General features: G+C 38.2%; 1 pseudogene; it reads right to left on the bottom strand.

Moving 5' to 3' along the window:
- Positions 1-3024: 3024 nt before the first annotated feature.
- Positions 3025-3135, bottom strand: LOC125471612 (annotated as a pseudogene).
- Between the last annotated feature and the right edge of the window lie 16345 nt (positions 3136-19480).

Raw genomic sequence — 19480 nt, 5'->3', positions numbered from 1 at the left:
TGATAAGTCACATTTTGCATACATTTATATCTTCCTTATTTGGCGTCTTTGTGATTGTTTTGGATTAAACTAGTTGCATTTTACATTATTTGGTGTTAGTGTGCAGCCAAGTGTGAATTTGGATCAATGGGAAGGCAAATGAAGTAAAAACATTCCAGAAAAGATGTGAAGTGTTAAGAGATGCAATTCGGCCATATTGGGTGATTCTAAACAAAGCAAAAACATGGAAGTCAGCTATGTGGTTCCAACATCAAAACATGCATTCACATGCAAGTTCACAACCTTGGCCGTGCATTCTCATGCCATCCCATCATTTTATGTACTTCTAGCACCAAATCAGTTTCTTTACACCTTGTGCCGTGCATTCCACTACTTGTCCATCTCCCTTGTGCGCCAAAACCATCCACTTCCATTACTTAATCTACTCAGCCACATTTTCACCATGATCACAAGTTGGCCGTGCACTCCCATGTGATTGCAAGTCAGATTATGCACTTCTAAACACCAAACATGCAGTCACATGCATGCTAACATTCATTCCGTGCATTCCATTACCTTTCTACACTTCATCTTTGCAAAAATACACATGCACCTCAATTAAATAAACCCTAAGCCTGCATATTTCCCCTTTGTCCATGCCGTGTGTTCCTTTTCCCCTTTCCAGATTTGTACAAAGCAATTTCTGGTGGTCCAATTCACCTTTGCAGGTTCCACTCACTTGTTGCAGCAAGAGCACATGCTTCTTTGAATACATTAACCCTTACTTGCAGATTTTGTCCATACCATGCATCCACTACCTCAGAAAACCATCATTCCATCACTTATGCTCTGCCATCTGAGTTAAACAAATTCCAGATCCAATCTAAATGTTGGGGACACATTCCTTTCTATAAAACAAGGCTCACTTCACTCTTCAAGGGGTTCCGCATTTTCTCTTATTCATTCAGTCCATTACACACACAAAACCTCTCCCATTTCACTCCATTCTCTGTCCATTTCTGTCCCAAGGGCAGAAACCATTCAAACCAAGCCAATCTAGTTCATCCGCACCACATTTGGAGAACCACAACCGAGGCCACTCCCCAAGGACTTCAACATCAGTTTTGCTTCAAGGGTTTCTCCTTCTTAATTCTATGTTCACTCATGTTATTTATTTTATGTTAAACCTTTGTAAACATGAAGTGTAACTAATCTTCCTCTAGGGATTCGATGTAACCTTGCAAAGTTTGCCATGTAATTAAGTTAGAATGCTCAGTTTGTCCATCTATTTCTTGTTTCATTCTCTGATTTAATGGTGACTTAGTGTGTTGATTTTAATGTTTGATCATCATTTGAATTAATCACAAAGTTGTGTAGCCAAGATTAGAATACACATCATGCATAATCTTGGTAGATATGTGAATGAATGAAGGGAATGTTTAGCACACATCCTGCCGAGTTAATCCCTTTAGTTTTATGAAAGTTTCTTGTGCATTACATACTCTTGATTATGAACCAAAGTTGCACATCACAAGTAGGTTCATGATTAGAGACATTTGATCAAATCCACACATCATATGGTTGATCATGTCCAAGTGAAACAAACTCAAGAAATAGGTAGATGAATGAGTACAAACTAACTTAACAAACATGGACTTAGTTGAGCAATGGTGAAATCGAATCCCTAGCTTCATTTCCATTGATACTATCCCATTATATTAGTTGTTGATTCATTGATTTGTGTTTACTTCATTTTCTTATGCTTTCAAGTTACAACAACAAATCTGCCTATTTTGATTAGTTTGATTCATTTCTTAATATGCCTAGTTTGATTAGTTTGATTCATTTCCAAATCTGCCTATTTAGACTAGTTTGATTCATTTCATAGAGTTCTTGCAAAACAAGTAATTACATAGGTCCAATTAGTCCCTGTGGATTCGACACCCTTGCTTGTGCCATTATACTAAATATATTCAAGCATTAGGAAGGAAATATACATCAACAAAAATGGCGCCGTTGCCGGGGACTGATTTCAGTCCCTTGTAATTGCTTGTTTGCTATTTTGATTAGTGTCAAGGTTCATAACTTGTCGAATTGATAACTGGAAGTTGATTAGCCATTCCATTATCCATTGGTTTACATCAATTTGCTTTACATTCTGTTTTCTTTACAATCTGTCCATTTAATTGAATTTCGTCCAAATATAAATACCCCCCATATTTTGTTAAGTCTTAGGCTTAGAATCTGTCTTATCTTGTGTTTTGAACCATTTTGAGTCAAGCCCAAACCTAATTTTCGTCTAAAGTTGAGTTTAGTGTCAAAACTGCCTAGTTTGTGTTTTTAGGCAGTTTTGAGAGTTTTTAGCTTGTTTTGAGTCTTGTGAATCTGTTTTGAGTCCCTTGAGTCTTTTCAAACGTTTTTAAGCTTATTTTTGTTCTTTTCATTGTTGTTTGCTTCTTGATTTTCATTCACACTTGTGTTATTTTATTTCAGGTAGTATATGTCAAATAGACTTGTTGAGTTAGGCCAAAGAATTGAACGGTTAAAGGGCCACACTTTGGACAACTTTGTGCCATCAAGTTCATCCATTAGCCGTGAGGAAGAGGAAAGGATTTCACCTAGTTCAACAAGTAAAGGATCTGAGCAATTTAATTGGGAAAGAGAGGAAGAGATGGCGGGCAACCAAGATGAACTTAGAGCTTTGGAGGACTTTGCTCAACCAATCATACCAAATTCACCTTCATGCATCTTGCTGCCCACAGAAGCTAGAAACTATGATCTTAAATCTTCACATTTTCATATGTTTCCCTCATTTTATAGCTTACCTAATGAAGACCCTTTAGCTCATATTAAAGAATTTTACAATGTTGTGAGTGGTTTACCTTTGCAGGGAGTGAGTGAAGCAAATTTGAGGATGAGAGTGTTTCCTTACACCTTGAAAGATAAGGCCAAGAGTTGGTTGATGACTCTAACACTAGGTTCCCTCACCACATGGGATGCCGTGGCTAAGAAGTTCTTGGAGAAGTTCTTTTCCACTCAAAAGACAGCCACATTAAGGGGACAAATCTTCAACTTCAAACAAGATGATGGAGAACCTTTCAATGAGTGTTGGGAGCGTTTTAAAGGCCTTTTGATACAATGTCCACACCATGGGTTACCTTTTCACTTACAAATGCAAATTTTCTATGATGGACTAACCCAAACTTGTCAATCAACTGTTGATAATGCAGCAGGTGGAGCATTGAAGAAAAAGAATACTCAAGAGTCATATAACATTTATGAGATGTTGGGGTCTAATGCTCAACACAAAGATTTAAGCGGTAAGAAAGTTGGAGTCTATGAAACAAGTTCTAATCATGAGCTTTTGTTGCAGGTAGCTAACCTAGAAAGAAAGCTTGAATCCGTGCTCAACATGGTGCCAAAAGCTAATGAAGTGTGTGCCATTTGCAACATACCAAGCCATCCTACTCACCAATGTCCATCTAGGGAGGCTTACCCCGAGTATGTTCAAGAACAAGTGAACCTCATGAATTCTTACAATCAAAGGCCAAGGAATGATGTGTATTCCAATACATATAACTCAAGTTGGAGAGATCATCCCAACCTTTCATGGAAGAACAACAATCAATTCCAAAATTTCCAACCAAAACCTGCCACCACCCTTGAAGATACGGTTAAATTGTTAGCCCAAAACACCTTGCAATTCCAACATTCCACCAATAGCACTCTCCAACAACATTCAGCAACTCTAACCAAAATGGAGACACAATTGGGGCAGATGATAGGAGCATATTTAGGCGACTTACTTAGCTTGTTTTCGTGCATCTATGTTGGTAATTCATAGTTATTTTAGTCCTTTATGCTTCTTTTGTGTGTTTTCAGGTTCTAAGGGCTTAGGGAGCAAGAAAGTGCATTTTGAGGCTATTTGGGGCACTTTTGGGCATGAATTGGATAGCTTAATCATGGAGCAAAGAGGATGGACGAAATTGAAGCCTTGTATGCTCTTTGGGGACATCAAACAAAGGGCCTAGCCCAATCAAACAAATCCTTTGAGCCATGGAAAACCTCTAGCCCAATCAAACATATTATGCCATGCAAACCAACCTATTTTAGGCCCATTCTATGTACTTAAACCCTAGCCCTTTAAACTAGTCCATTTATCACTTATCACTTCCATTCACTTATCACTCACCACATATCATTCATTTATCACCACATATCATTCATTTATCACTTATCAAACCTTTCACTTATCACTTCCATTCACTTATCACTTATCATTTCCATTCACTTATCACTCACCACATATCATTCATTTATCACTTATCATACTCATAATCATCTACACATTTCAAACATATGCATTTCATCTCACATGCACACCCATCTCTTTCCAAACTAATTCACATGCATACCTATTCTTTAAATCAACACATGCATTCACACACATGCACATCATTCACTCACATTTCCACCATTCATTCTTTATTCCACAAACAAGTCACATGCATTTCCACCTTCCTACTTCATCATTTCACCACATTCTCCCTCTTTAACTCATTTCATTATTCATTCACTTTGCATTCATTCAATTCCACCCCACATGCACCCTTTATTCTTCATCATTGCAACCATGGCACATTTACACCAACAAAACAACTCCCATGCCATGGCCTACTCATATTCCCATTTCCTTTCCAACATCTCACATGCATTTCCACCTTCCTACTTCATCATTTCACCACATTTTCCCTTTTATTTCCACATGCAATTCTTCATCATTGCAACCACAAACACCTTAAACAAATAGCCATATACATCTCCACTCCTCCTATAAATACCCTTGCATTCATTCATTCAAAAATCATCTCATTCACAACACAACAACACACCACAAACACATTCCTTTCTCCCTTAGAATCCAAAAACCATCTTCCATTTCCACCAATCCTCATCCATTTCCATAATTCCCCAACACTTCCATCCCCCCAACCAACCTATCCTTAAACCTTGTGCTACAACAACGAGGAAGAGAAGAGTGCCTAAACGTTCATACAATTCAAGTTTTGAGTTGTTGGAATGTTTAGGTGTTTCTTTGATTTCAAAGTTTCATTTTAATTCTCTTTGTTTTGTACGTATGAGAAATGGAAGAAAATAGTGCTTAAACGTTCATACAATTCAAAGTTTTGAGTTGTTGGAATGTTTAGGTGTTTCTTTGATTTCAAAGTTATGAGGAACTAAACCCCCTTTAGCTAGGGGGTAATTCGAAACTATGTTTATGTTTGTAATATGATTTGATTACTTTTAATTACGTTTCATAAGTTGTGAATTCAATTTGTTTAACTGTTTGATTGATAACCTATTTATGTATGTTTATTAAGAATGAACGCTTAATTTTCATGCATGAATTTGACGCTAGAATATAAGTGAGTTTCACGTAATAGTTATGAACTTATATTCACAAGTAGTGGAGGTTGCTTATAAACAATCGTGTTAAACATATTCTTGGCATAAGTTTCATGCAATCATAGTAACGAATGCCTCGTCAACACTTATAGTTTTCATGATGCTTAATGATTCTTGCTTGTATCTCTATTATGCAATTCATGTAGGGAACTTGTGAGGAATGCTTTGGATTGTCGTATGCAATCATCCAATTCATTAACTTAAGGAAAACTTGACGGTTAATTTAAGCGGACCTAATTAACCCGGGGCGTTGAGAATTCATGGTTTATTGAAAAGCAATTAGACATCGTTTTGTATGCAAGTATAACATACGTGGAGATGAACCCCTTAGCTAGCTTCCCATCCATTCATTTCCGTCAAATCCATATTTACAATTTGTTTTGTTTCCAAGTTTCCATTTTTAGTTTAAAGTCGTCCAAATCCAATCCCCCTTTACTTTATTGTTCAATTTAGTTAGAAATCAATTTAGTTTGTGTTTTTAAAGCATTTTGAGTCTTTTGGTTTGTCTTAGTGTTTTAACGTTTGGTTTCACATTCTTTGAGACTAGTTTAGTGTTTTATCTTGTTTTTACGTTTTTGAAGTCAAATCAAGTGGTTAACAATCCCTCCTAATCTCCGGTCCAGAACGATCCCTACTTACATCCATACTACAATTGTCAAAAAGAGGGTTTAATTTGTGCGCGTATAATTCTCGCATCAAATTTTGGCGCCGTTGCCGGGGATTAGCAACTTTGCTAATCCCTTGGATTGTTTTATTTTCGTTTGTTTTTATTTTTCCAGATTCTTAAATTTGTTTTGTTTCTTGTTTTAGGTACTAGTTCATGACTCGGAGTTCTCATCCGATTCGTGAACATATCCTGGAGTGATTGGGTTCTTCGTCCGGCTGCAAGACGTAAAAGAAAGCGCTACTTGGGAGGCAACCCAATACAGTAAATAAAACTTTTGCTTGTTCATTGATTTTTTTTCGATAAATTACAATTGTATCTAAACATGGCAGAAAGATGGAGCCTTTACAAAGGTTGAGTACGTGAGGCCCCACTACGTGGCAACACTCTCGGAGCAAGAGGCATCGGAGCAGGAGGCATCGGAACAGGAGGTCTCGGAGCAGAAGGCATTGGAGCAAGAGGCATCGGAGCGGAAGACATAGGAGCGGGAGGCACCGAAGATAGATCATTCAAGGCCCCAAACCTTGGTGGAACACTGGATGACCCAGGAAAGAGGTGCCTCTGGAAGAAAGCTGCAAGCCTTTGACGGTCATCAAGCTCGTCAAGTTTCCTCTTCATGCCTGACGAATAATTGTTGGCAAGCACGTGCAAACTTCGGTTCTCGTACTTAAGCTGTTTGATCTCCTGCTTAAGACTCTCTACCTCCGCCATCAAGGATTCAACCTGACGGGAGCGAGCAAGAAGGCGTTGGCCCATGTTGGACACAGAGCCAGTGCACTGAACACTCAGAGCCAGGGATTCTTGAACGGCCAACTCATCGGACCGTCCTGAAAGTAGCTGACTGTCTTTGGGAGTGAGGAGGTTCCGAGCCACTATCGTAGCCGTTGTGGGATCCGTCATCACAGAGTCCTCATCTGTAAGAGGGTCATGGGAAGATAAGAAAGACGGGCACCATACCTTACCCTGACGAGACGCGACCGGATCACTGCTTAGACTCAAATCTAAGCAAAGGTTCGATGGGTTGGATGAGCTAGCCATTGTTCACGAAGTTAAAAGAGAAGGGGTGGACGGAGTAGATTTTCAAAGGGCCGGAGACGAGTTTCAAGAATGGAAAATCTTCAGAGTGTGTAAGTTGGCGGTGATCGATAGCTCTATAAAAAGCCAAGGCAACGCGTCCACCGATTTAAAAAGCCGACAAGCGCAAAGTTCGGCGACGCTTTATCTGCTTTTCAGAAAACGCGTTCAACACGTGGAGGCCATCATCGCAACGACACGTCTTTAGCCGACAAGCGCAAAGTTCGGCGACGCTTTATCTGCTTTTCAGAAAACGTGTGCAGCTTTATCGAAGAGGCGTCTTCAAAGATCGAAGAGTCGTCACTATTCCAAAAAGCCGGATTTGCGGGATCGAAATGTTTATCGACAAGGTAAAAGAACAATATCACCACTTGCTATTGAATTCCCTATATATGTCGACCTTCATCTTTTATGGCAAGATAGAACTGAAGAAAATGCCCAACTCTTCCTCACCTCTGAGGGCGCACTCCCAGCAAAGCCTTTCGAAATACTCCATTCTTTCTTCTTCCCCAAAGATGATACCAGATGCCTGGAGTACAGATGACCCAGGAGGAAACAGCACCACAAATACATGTGCTGATTCATTCACCGCTTCTTCAAAAGCAAAGGTATCTCATATCATCAAGGGCAAAAGCAAAGGTATCTCATATCATGCTTTTTCCCTGTCTTTTCCTTTGTCCTTGATATTACTTGCATGGCAAAGTGAAAGAAGCAATCAGCCGGCACTTGGAGTCTATCTGGACTCTATTCCCTGGTTGCTTACCTAGCTTTGCTGAGCTATCCTCTAACCCTCTTCAATACGAATTGGAGAGATTGAACAAAGAAACAGATAAGAGGAGGAAGCTCAGACCTTCGGGGGAGACCAAAGGAAGCCTGCTGCCCAGTTCAAGAGTAGCACAAAGGAAAATCAACGATGGGAGCAGCGCAGTTCAAGAGTAAGCCTGTGGAATCACAAAGATCCAAGCCTCACTGCAATCACCAAGGAGAAGATGGAACGAACACTCCATAATCAGATTTGCATCTCTAAACTCTTCTCTTTGTTAGATACATTCTGCCATGTTTAGTATGTTTAATTGTTGTTTATATGTTTGTTTGTGTTTAGTGTGGTTTTTAACATTGAGGACAATGTTTGATTTAAGTGTGGGGGAGTTACTAAAGTGTTTTGATGCAAATTCGTAGGGTTTTATCCACCATAAACTTCAAATGTTGTTTCTTGCTGTTTAGTGTGTTTTGACTTAAAAATTCGAAAATCACATAAAAATTTGAAAAACATGTTTTGAAAAGCCTAAAAAGAGTGTTTTGAGTTGTTTTTGTGTCGTAGGTCACCTTCCAACACAATGATAAGGATTTGGTTTCTAATTGCATGACTGTTAAAAAGAGTTATAAACAGAGAGAAAAGTTTGATTTACTCTTGGTATATGCTTGGTTATGGTTATAATGTATGACTTCACATGCAATCATAAAAAAATTTTCGTTTTTGTAACATGCTTGAAGGAAGGAACTCAAACAAACGCTACAACCCTGAGAGACTTGAGCCTATAACGTTCTTTGGAGAGTATAATCTGTGATTTCTTGTTTTCCAAAGTTGTTGCATGATCTCATTATTCTTTGCTTGGTTACTACTTAGAAGGCGTTTCATCATATAGTTCCAAATGCTAGAACTCATGCCCATTTCATTCAAAGCATGTTATTGATTTACATAACATATTCAAGATGAAGTTGTGTAATTGCCACCATAGCCAAATAACCTCACTTCCCATATTTCGTATATGTTGTAAGTTTTACCCCCGTTGAGCTTTGCTTAGCCTTTATTCTTTGTCAACCCACATTATCCTCACCTAGCCTAGTTTAGGACAATCCACACCTTTGTTCTTAGAAGATAGTGAGCATGACTTAAATGAATTCCTTTTGAGTTACATTATGCAAGAAAATGAGTGTGGGAGAAGGAATGCTTGTTCTTAAGTATGTTTTGAGTTTCAAAAGAAAACAAAAACAGAAAAGAAAAGAAAGAAAGAAAAAAAGAGCTTGAAAAAAAAATGAAAGAATGAGTGATTGAAGTAAGGGCTCAAAACACCAATTATGGCCCTAAATTGTCTCCCTTTTTGTTCCAAAGTTGAGTTTTCATTCAAAAGTGAATTCTAAGTTGATTCAATTGCCTTGCTCACTATTTCTTTAAGAACCTTTGTTTTCCATATCCCTTCTTTGTTATCCACACACCCCAAGCCCCATTACAACCCGTGACTTCAATCTTGAGTGTTATGTATTTCAATTGTGGAGTTTGAATTTGGTATGAGCATATGGTGTCACTGGTTCTCGCGTCTAAGTAGTAGCATTCCATTCATGAGATCATATCTAAACATGCTTATTAACTCCAGAAATTGCGTTCTTTGTGATACATATATGTGAGTGTTCGTTTTCATGTTTACATCAATCTTCTCACATATGACTAGATTAGGGTGTGTAGTTAGAAATTCTGAGTGAAAATCGAGTGCATATCTTGTAAGGAATTGAGCAAATTCTCTAAGGCATGTTACTACATTCAAAACATGGTTTTAAATGCTTAAATGTGAACTAGTATATGGTGACTATGATTAAGAATGTACTTAAGTGTGAAGATGACTAAAATCTGTGAGAATGATGATTTCTAACATGTCATGTGCATTGGAAATCCCTAAGACGGGTGTTGGAAGGTTTAGGTTGTGTTTTAAGTGTTTAGTGTCGTTTTGTTTATTTGTTTTTATTCTGTTTTGCTCGAGGACTAGCAAAAGTTAAGTGTGGGGGAGTTTGATAGGAGCATATTTAGGCGACTTACTTAGCTTGTTTTCGTGCATCTATGTTGGTAATTCATAGTTATTTTAGTCCTTTATGCTTCTTTTGTGTGTTTTCAGGTTCTAAGGGCTTAGGGAGCAAGAAAGTGCATTTTGAGGCTATTTGGGGCACTTTTGGGCATGAATTGGATAGCTTAATCATGGAGCAAAGAGGATGGACGAAATTGAAGCCTTGTATGCTCTTTGGGGACATCAAACAAAGGGCCTAGCCCAATCAAACAAATCCTTTGAGCCATGGAAAACCTCTAGCCCAATCAAACATATTATGCCATGCAAACCAACCTATTTTAGGCCCATTCTATGTACTTAAACCCTAGCCCTTTAAACTAGTCCATTTATCACTTATCACTTCCATTCACTTATCACTCACCACATATCATTCATTTATCACCACATATCATTCATTTATCACTTATCAAACCTTTCACTTATCACTTCCATTCACTTATCACTTATCATTTCCATTCACTTATCACTCACCACATATCATTCATTTATCACTTATCATACTCATAATCATCTACACATTTCAAACATATGCATTTCATCTCACATGCACACCCATCTCTTTCCAAACTAATTCACATGCATACCTATTCTTTAAATCAACACATGCATTCACACACATGCACATCATTCACTCACATTTCCACCATTCATTCTTTATTCCACAAACAAGTCACATGCATTTCCACCTTCCTACTTCATCATTTCACCACATTCTCCCTCTTTAACTCATTTCATTATTCATTCACTTTGCATTCATTCAATTCCACCCCACATGCACCCTTTATTCTTCATCATTGCAACCATGGCACATTTACACCAACAAAACAACTCCCATGCCATGGCCTACTCATATTCCCATTTCCTTTCCAACATCTCACATGCATTTCCACCTTCCTACTTCATCATTTCACCACATTTTCCCTTTTATTTCCACATGCAATTCTTCATCATTGCAACCACAAACACCTTAAACAAATAGCCATATACATCTCCACTCCTCCTATAAATACCCTTGCATTCATTCATTCAAAAATCATCTCATTCACAACACAACAACACACCACAAACACATTCCTTTCTCCCTTAGAATCCAAAAACCATCTTCCATTTCCACCAATCCTCATCCATTTCCATAATTCCCCAACACTTCCATCCCCCCAACCAACCTATCCTTAAACCTTGTGCTACAACAACGAGGAAGAGAAGAGTGCCTAAACGTTCATACAATTCAAGTTTTGAGTTGTTGGAATGTTTAGGTGTTTCTTTGATTTCAAAGTTTCATTTTAATTCTCTTTGTTTTGTACGTATGAGAAATGGAAGAAAATAGTGCTTAAACGTTCATACAATTCAAAGTTTTGAGTTGTTGGAATGTTTAGGTGTTTCTTTGATTTCAAAGTTATGAGGAACTAAACCCCCTTTAGCTAGGGGGTAATTCGAAACTATGTTTATGTTTGTAATATGATTTGATTACTTTTAATTACGTTTCATAAGTTGTGAATTCAATTTGTTTAACTGTTTGATTGATAACCTATTTATGTATGTTTATTAAGAATGAACGCTTAATTTTCATGCATGAATTTGACGCTAGAATATAAGTGAGTTTCACGTAATAGTTATGAACTTATATTCACAAGTAGTGGAGGTTGCTTATAAACAATCGTGTTAAACATATTCTTGGCATAAGTTTCATGCAATCATAGTAACGAATGCCTCGTCAACACTTATAGTTTTCATGATGCTTAATGATTCTTGCTTGTATCTCTATTATGCAATTCATGTAGGGAACTTGTGAGGAATGCTTTGGATTGTCGTATGCAATCATCCAATTCATTAACTTAAGGAAAACTTGACGGTTAATTTAAGCGGACCTAATTAACCCGGGGCGTTGAGAATTCATGGTTTATTGAAAAGCAATTAGACATCGTTTTGTATGCAAGTATAACATACGTGGAGATGAACCCCTTAGCTAGCTTCCCATCCATTCATTTCCGTCAAATCCATATTTACAATTTGTTTTGTTTCCAAGTTTCCATTTTTAGTTTAAAGTCGTCCAAATCCAATCCCCCTTTACTTTATTGTTCAATTTAGTTAGAAATCAATTTAGTTTGTGTTTTTAAAGCATTTTGAGTCTTTTGGTTTGTCTTAGTGTTTTAACGTTTGGTTTCACATTCTTTGAGTCTAGTTTAGTGTTTTATCTTGTTTTTACGTTTTTGAAGTCAAATCCAAGTGGTTAACAATCCCTCCTAATCCCCGGTCCAGAACGATCCCTACTTACATCCATACTACAATTGTCAAAAAGAGGGTTTAATTTGTGCGCGTATAATTCTCGCATCAGCAGATTGCAGATGCCCTGAACCAAAGAGAAGTTGGAAAGTTTCCAAGCCAACCCGTGATACTCCAAAGGAACCAAGAGCAAACCAAAGCAATCACTACACTTAGAAGTGGTAAGGTTATTGATAATAGAGTTGGCAATGAAGTTACTGATAAATATGATCATGTGAATGCAGGTGTTACTCAAGGAGACAATGAGAAACCAAATGAGGAACCAAGCCATGCTACTTCCTCATTTGAAGCACCAAATCTTCACAAGGCCGAGAAACCATACACTCCACCAATACCATTCCCTGGAAGACTTGCCAAGAGCAAGCAGGATAAGTCATTCAAGGAGATTTTTGATATACTAAGCAAAGTGAATGTTAACTTACCTTTGCTTGATGTCATTAGGAATATGCCAGCATATGAGAAGTTCTTCAAGGAGTTAAACAGCTACAAAAGGAAGTATGGACCACATGAGAAGGTAGTGGTGTCTGAGAATGTGAGTGCAGTTTTGCAAAGAAAACTTCCACCAAAGCTCAAGGATCCAGGAAGTTTCTCTATCAACATCACCATAGGGGACAAGAAAGTAGAGAAGGCAATGCTTGATTTGGGTGCTATCATCAACTTAATGCCTTATTCAGTGTACCTTCAACTAGGTTTGGGAGATTTGAAAGCCACCACCATTTCATTACAACTTGCAGACAGATCTGTGAAATATCCAAGAGGTATAGTAGAAGATATTCTAGTTCAAGTTGATAAACTAATCTTGCCTGCAGATTTTGTAGTGTTGGACATGGAAGAAGCTCCTATACATGATCGTGAGTTGCCTATATTGCTTGGGAGACCTTTCATGGCCACGGCCAAGACCATCATTGATGTGCAAAATGGACTCCTCACTATGACAGTGTTAGGAGAGACAATTCAATTCAAAGTGTTTGAATCTCTTGCTCATCATTCTTCATCTCTTGATTGTTATGCCATTGATGTGCTTGATTCACTTGTATTATCTAAGTTCTTGCAGGCACAATCGAATGAACCATTACAAACTGTTTTGAGTCAACCTCAAGATGAGTTTGATGAAGAAGATGCACTCATGGAAGAAGTAGTTGCCTTGGATGCATTAGCATTGTATCCTTTGAATGTTTCACTTCTTTTAGAGCCTTTAGAATCATCAATGTCACATCTAACTCCTTCCACTGTTAAGGCACCAAAACTTGAACTTAAACCACTTCCACTACATCTAAAATATGCATATCTAGCTGAATTTGAAACTCTTCCAATTATCATAGCTTCTGATCTCACCCCAAATGAAGAAGATAAACTAATTAGGGTGTTAAAAGAGTTCAAATCAGTTTTTGGTTGGTCTATTGCAGATATTAAGGGAATAAGGCCTACCATGTGCATGCATAGGATTCTTTTGGCGGAAGGGGCAAAGTCAACCCGTGAGCCACAAAGAAGACTCAATCCACACATGAAGGAGGTTGTTAGGAATGAGGTGTTGAAATTGTTAGATGTGGGGATCATATATCCCATTTCTGATAGCAAATGGGTGAGTGCTATTCAGGTGGTGCCTAAGAAGGTGGGAATCACTGTGATGAGGAATGAAAACAATGAGCTGGTGCCCACAAAGCCTACTGCTAGTTGGCCTGTTTGCACCGATTACAGGAAGTTGAATTCTAGCACTAGAAAAAATTATTTTCCTATGCCTTTCATAGATCAAATGCTTGAGAGATTGACAGGTTACTCATATTATTGTTTTCTGGATGGTTACTCAGGTTACAATCAAATTGCAATCGCTCCGGAGGATCAAGAGAAATCAATCTTTACTTGCCCCTTTGGCACATTTGCATATAGGAGAATGCCTTTTGGACTTTGCAACGCTCCAGCAACATTCCAAAGATGCATGTTGGCCATTTTTTCTGACATGGTAGAAAGGTTCATTGAGGTATTTATGGATGACTTCTCAGTGTTTGGTTCCTCTTTTGATGAATGTCTTAACCATCTATCGTTAGTACTTCAAAGATGTCAGGAAACAAATTTGGTTCTCAATTGGGAAAAGTGCCAATTTATGGTGAAACAAGGAATTGTGTTGGGACATGTAATCTCTAGCAAAGGAATGGAGGTGGACAAAGCCAAAATTGACGTCATCACCAATATGGTAGCCCCCACCACTGTGAAGGGAGTAAGAAGTTTTTTGGGCCATGCGGGTTTTTATCGTCGTTTCATTAAGAACTTTTCAATGATCACTCGTCCATTATGCAATCTGTTAGCTAAAGATGTTGTATTTCATTTTCATAAGGCTTGTATGGATGCATTCAATACTTTGAAAAATGAACTAACCTCGGCCCCTATTATTATGGCACCAGATTGGTCGTTACCTTTTGAATTAATGTGTGATGCCTCTGACTATGCTGTTGGTGCAGTTTTAGGGCAAAGGGTGAACAAACTTCCACATGTGATCTACTATACAAGTCGGACTCTGCATGATGCTCAACTTAACTATTCCACAACTGAAAAGGAGTTGCTTGCTGTTGTTTTTGCCTTAGAAAAGTTTAGGTCATATCTTGTGGGATCTAAAGTTATTGTGTTTTCTGATCATGCAGCCCTTAGGTACTTGATGACAAAGAAGGATGCTAAACCACGCTTGATTAGATGGATACTCTTACTACAAGAGTTTGACATGGAAATTCGAGATAAGAAGGGCAGTGATAATGTTGTGGCTGACCATTTGTCCAGGCTTAATGAAAACCATAGAGTGGCACAACCTTTACCTCTAAATGAATCATTTCCAGATGAACAACTTCTTGTTGCTCAAGAACAAGAGCCATGGTATGCTGATTTTGTTAATTATCTGGCTTGTGGTGTAATGAGAAATGACCTTTCTTTTCAGGAAAGAAAGAAGTTCCTGGCCATGGTAAAGCACTACGTTTGGGACGAACCATATTTGTTTAAATATTGCCCTGACCAAATCATTAGGAGATGTGTCCCAGAGAGTGAGCAACAAAGCATTCTAACATTTAGCCATACATTGGCATGTGGAGGACATTTTGGTGCCAAAAAGACATCTCTAAAGGTTTTACAATCTGGTTTCTTTTGGCCTACTTTATTCAAAGATGCTTTTGATTTTTGTTCTAAGTGTGATAGGTGCCAAAAAATGGGGAACATTAGCCGAAGAAATGAGATGCCATTGAACAACATTTTGGTGGTGGAGCTCTTTGATGTTTGGGGAATCGATTTCATGGGACCATTTCCATCCTCCTTTGGCTACTTATACATATTAGTGGCAGTGGATTACGTATCCAAATGGGTTGAAGCCATTGCTACAAGAACTAATGATCATAAGGTTGTGTTGAATTTTCTTAAAGATGTGATTTTTTGTAGGTTTGGAACCCCAAGAGCTATTATTAGTGATGGTGGCAGCCATTTCTGCAACAAACCTTTTGAATCCTTGATGAAGAAGTACAACATCAACCACAAAGTGGCAACCCCATACCATCCTCAAACCTCAGGACAAGTGGAGATTAGCAACAGGGAGATCAAGAACATTCTGATGAAGACTGTGAGTCCTACAAGGAAGGATTGGTCATTGAGGTTGAATGATGCACTATGGGCATATAGAACAGCATACAAGACCCCCATTGGCATGAGTCCTTATCGCCTTGTGTTTGGGAAAGCTTGTCATTTGCCAATGGAGCTTGAACACCGTGCATATTGGGCCATCAAGAAGTTCAACTTTGATTACAAGGATGCTGGAATAGCAAGGAAGCTCCAACTTAATGAGTTGGAAGAACTTAGAAATGAGGCATATGAGAATGCCAAAATCTACAAGGAACGGACTAAGCTCTATCATGACAAGGCCATCCTAAGGAAGGAGTTTCACCAAGGTATGAAAGTACTTTTGTATGACTCACGTTTGAGACTTTTTCCAGGAAAACTGAAGTCTAGGTGGGTGGGACCATTCAAAGTACTGCAAACATCTCCCCATGGAGCTGTGGAGATAGAGAACATGAAGAATGGAACCTCTTTTAAAGTCAATGGGCAGCGATTGAAACCATATTTGGAGAAAGTAGAGGAGGAGCCAGTGTATCAAGTTGTAGATTTTCTTGAGTTTACAACACCATGAACAAGCTACCATGTCTTGCCTAGACATTAAATAAAGCGCTTGCTAGGAGGCAACCTAGTGTGGTTTGTGTTCTTTCCTTATTTTGTGTTTATGTTATTTCCATTCCATATTCTTTGCCTATTTACTTTGCATACAATTTTAAGCATCGAGGACAATGCTTAGGTTAGGTTTGGGGGTGTGGGATGGAAAGTTTGTGTTTGTATTTGTTTTATGTGTTAGTTTGGTTAAGTGTGTTTTTGCTTGCTAATATGAATGTATATGAGGGCTATGTTTGAAAACAAACGATTGGGTTGCTATGAAAAAGTGTTGCATCTTGTTGTCATGTATAAAGCTTTAACTTTTGGAATTATGATGATAGAGGTACCATACTTAAATTCTGGAAGAAGAATAGTGGAGACTACCCTAGTGAGTTATTTTGAGCCTAATTGCTTCTTTGAGAGGGTTTAAAGTGTTTCTACTCATATCTTTTTCTTTCAATTTCACTCTAAATGATCTCATTACTTCTATTTTGTTTGGATACTAAGAATCATTCTCCTTTGCAGATACCATGTGTTTAGTATCATTCATGAATGAACTCAATGAGATGATGTTAGGCTATGCATGTTTAACTATTAAAAGGCTTAAATCCTACCCATTTGTGTGCTCCATTCACCCTTGTTGCAGCCAAACACTTTAGCCTAATTCTTTCATCACCCACACCATAATCTACCCATTCTAGCCCATTTCAAGCCATACCTTATAGTTTGGGGAATACCAATGTGATGAAGACTAAGGGCAGATTGAGTTATAAAGCAAGATTGTGGCGTGTACCGAGGGCACCTATGTTGAAAAGGTTTCTAAAAAAAATAATAAAAAATAAAAAATAAGAGAGGATCAAAGTGGAGACAAATTCCAAATCGCCTCATTATAAGGCATAGGGCCTGGACGCCAAAAACAAAAGAAGACAAATGCCAGTGAAGAGCCTCAAAGACACCTTGGTATGCCCCAAACTCTAGCATTTCATATCAAGTCTTTCATAACCTATACCCTAAGCCTTGCATTACAACCTTGAGAAAGACCTAGCTGATCATTGAGGATGTATTCATGGGTGATGGTAAGTGTGTGTGTTATCTATATTCTTAGCATTTGATTCATTTCATGAGATCTACTCAGAAACTGTGCTTCCATTTCAGATTTCATATGTGAGAATTTTGATTTCCTTTACATAATTTCACTCATATATGTTGTTGAGAGACTAAACCTTAAGATCTGAGTGAAAACTTGAGTGGAAGCTGTGAGGAGTAGAGTTGAGGCGAATTCTATCTTAAGCGTTTGGGTATGGTGACCTTGAAGTTGTAAGATATGGAGAAATATCTTTATACGTTACAATTGATACGATTCTTTGAAATGGCAAACTTTTGAGTTGAATGAATGACAAAACCTTCATTGGTTCTTATTAGTTTGTTTAAAGCATGTTTTAGCCAAATTGTTTGCAGTGTTTGTAGATGTTTGTGGGTGTCATCACTGTAAACCCTCAGGAGACACAACTCCTCCAACTAGGGACACCTAGGGGTTCAAAGGCTTGTTGCACATGCTCAGTGCAATCGTTTAGCCAGCGAAAGTGGTTTAGTTAGATGTTTGTGTTTTGTGTGTTTTAGTTTTAAGTTTGCTCGAGGACTAGCAAAAACCAGGTTTGGGGGTATTTGATAAGTCACATTTTGTATGCATTTATATCTTCCTTATTTGGCGTCTTTGTGATTGTTTTGGATTAAACTAGTTGCATTTTACATTATTTGGTGTTAGTGTGCAGCCAAGTGTGAATTTGGATCAATGGGAAGGCAAATGAAGTAAAAACATTCCAGAAAAGATGTGAAGTGTTAAGAGATGCAATTCGGCCTTATTGGGTGATTTTAAACAAGGCAAAAAATTGAAGTCAGCCATGTGCTTGCAACACCATAACATGCATTAACATGCATGTTCAAAACCTTGGCCGTGCGTTTTCATGTCATCCCATCATGTTATGTACTTCTAGCACCAAATCAGATTCCACACATCCATTCCGTGCTTCCCATGCCGTTCCAGCTCCCTTTTGCACCAAGAACATGCACATTCCATTACTTAATTCACTCAGCCATATTGACACCAACAAACACAATCATTCCGTGCAGATTCCATGTTCTAACACCAAAACATGCATTCACATGCATGATTCACAATCTGACCGTGCATTCCATTACATTTCTCCACTTCATCTTTGCATAAATACACATGCACCTCAATTAAATAAACCCTAAGCCTGCATATTTCCCCTTTATCCATGCCATGTGTTCCTTTTCCCCTTTCCAGATTTGTACAAAGCATTTCTAGTGGTCCAATTCACCTTGGCAGGTTCCACTCACTTGTTGCAACAAGGGCACATGCTTCTTTGAATACATTAACACATACTTGCAGATCTTGTCCATGCCATGCGTCCACTACCTCAGAAACCCATCATTCCATCACTTATGCACTGCCATCTGATTTAAACATATTCAAGATCCAATCTGATGGTTGGAGCCGCATTCATTTCTATAAAACAAGGCTCACTTCACTCTTCAAAGGGTTCCGCATTTTTCTTCTTCATTCAGTCCATCACACACACATAACCTCTCCCATTTCACTCCATTCTCTGTCCATTTCTGTCCCAAGGGCAGAAACCATTCAAACATAACCATTCTACCTTCATCCGCACCACATTTGGAGAAGCAACACCAAGGCACTCTTCAAGGAATTCAACACCAGTTTTGCTTCAAGGGTTTCTTCTTCTTAATTCTATGTTTACTCATGTTATTTATTTTTATGTTAAAACCTTTGTAAACATGAAGTGTAACTAATCTTCCTCTAGGGATTCGATGTAGCCTTGCAAAGTTTGCCATGTAATTAAGTTAGAATGCTCAGTTTGTTCATCTATTTCTTGTTTCATTCTCTGATTTAATGGTGACTTAGTGTGTTGATTTTAATGTTTGATCATCATTTGAATTAATCACAAAGTTGTGTAGCCAA

This window comes from the organism of the source record quoted next, unplaced genomic scaffold (assembly GCF_019419815.1).
Source record: "Pyrus x bretschneideri cultivar Hongxiangsu unplaced genomic scaffold, Pyrus_bretschneideri_v1 Contig109, whole genome shotgun sequence".
Lineage (NCBI taxonomy): Eukaryota > Viridiplantae > Streptophyta > Magnoliopsida > Rosales > Rosaceae > Pyrus > Pyrus x bretschneideri.
Note: the sequence above shows the minus strand (reverse complement) of the source record. Positions and strands in the feature narration are given on the sequence as shown.